Source organism: Ricinus communis, chromosome 6, assembly GCF_019578655.1.
Source record: "Ricinus communis isolate WT05 ecotype wild-type chromosome 6, ASM1957865v1, whole genome shotgun sequence".
In the NCBI taxonomy this organism is placed as follows: domain Eukaryota; kingdom Viridiplantae; phylum Streptophyta; class Magnoliopsida; order Malpighiales; family Euphorbiaceae; genus Ricinus; species Ricinus communis.
This window is the reverse complement of record NC_063261.1, coordinates 408,605-410,226: the sequence shown is the minus strand read 5'-3', so window position 1 is coordinate 410,226 and position 1,622 is coordinate 408,605. Positions and strand designations below refer to the sequence as shown.

Sequence of the window (1,622 nt, the reverse complement as noted above, 5' to 3'; positions counted from 1 at the left end):
AAGCATCTTAGAAATTTGGCCAATTTGAGTCTCCAAGTTCTGAATCGAGGCCTGCTGATTCCTAAGTGCACTATCAGTCTGCTGGAATCTCGTTTCCATATATGTCACAAACTTCATCATGAGCTCCTCTAAATTTGACTTCTTTTCTTGTGGAGGAGGAGCTTGTGCGGGCTTGTTGCTTTGGCTTGATGAAGTCTTTGAAAACTGGCGGACCTACGCATTATTGTTCCTCCAACTGAAATTGGGATGATTGCGCCATCCAGGGTTGTATGTATTGCTGTAAGGGTTATTCTGCTGCCTTGGGGCATTCCCCGTATAATCAACCTGTCCAACATCAGAAGATATAGCAGAATTAGATGGAAAACTAGTAGAAGATGAAGCAAACATACCTCCCGTAGTATAGTTCGCACTGTAATGCGGGCCATCATAAAACTCAGATAGCGTTATTGCATGAACCAAACATCCGGAGTTGGTCGATCTTCTTGGCTAGAAGCTCCACTTGAGCTGCCAAGGCTGCTGTAGAGTCCACTTGGTTGACCACTCCCTGTCTTCCTGGTCGTCTCCTAGAGGATTGGCACTGATAGTTGTTCATGGCCATTTCCTCTATCAAGTTCTGAGCCTGCTCGGGCGTCTTACTGTTTAGCGCCCCACCTGCTGCAGCATCCACCATCTACCTCGTTGCAAGGTTCAACCCGCTGTAGAAGGTCTGAACCTGCATCCACATTGGCAATCCGTAATGTGGGCAGCATCTCAAAAGATCTTTAAATCTTTCCCATGCATTGTACATGCTTTCATCATCAAACTGCACAAAAGAAGATATGTCATTTCTAAGTTTAGCAGTTTTAGCGGGAGGAAAATACTTATATAAAAATTTTTCGGCCAACGCCTTCCAGGTAGTGATCATCTGTTGTGGAAGAGATTGCAGCCATCTCTTTGCTCTGTCCCTCAAGGAAAATGGAAACAATCTCAGCCGAATGGCATCATCGGTTGTTCCATTTATTTTGAATGTGTCACAAATCTCCAAAAAGTTGGAGATATGTGCATTGGGATCCTCGCTGGGCAATCCTCCAAACTGCACGCTTTGTTGTATCATCTGGATAACATTGGCCTTTATCTCAAAATTGTTGGCCGCTATAGCAGGTCTGACTATACTCGTTTTCGTCCCATCTAAAGAGGGTCGAGCAAAATCGTACATAGTCCTTTGATCATCATTGGCCTGAGGGTCATGGTTTTCCATCGTGTCTAATCTATCCATAGGTACCTCAACCTCAATCTCCTCCTCTTCTAATTGCAACCTCTTCCTTAAGAGTCCGAGGGATCATTCTGGATCAGATAGAGGCTCTATAAGATTCGAGTTTGAGCTCCTGGTCATAAACTACCTGAAATCGAAAGTCCACACAACCACCAATCAACAAAAATAATTAACACAAAAATAATTCACTCTAGTTCACCGTTACTGTGTTCCCCGGCAACGGCGCCAAAAACTTGATGGGCTCTTTATGCAACCTACACCGAGGCGTTGAACCTCGTGCAGCCCTAGCACTAGTGAGTATCAAGGTCATATCCACAGGCCGGGTGAACCTAGAGTTACTACTGTTTGCTATGTTATCTAGTCCGAAATA

At 44.5% G+C, this 1,622-nt stretch overlaps 1 non-coding gene across 1 annotated transcript; it reads left to right on the top strand.

Moving 5' to 3' along the window:
• The first annotated feature begins 728 nt into the window (after nt 1–728).
• On the top strand, nt 729–835 carry LOC112536509. Its single transcript, XR_003080504.2, has one exon. It is a non-coding gene; the product is annotated as a small nucleolar RNA R71 (small nucleolar RNA).
• The last annotated feature ends 787 nt before the right edge of the window (nt 836–1,622 follow it).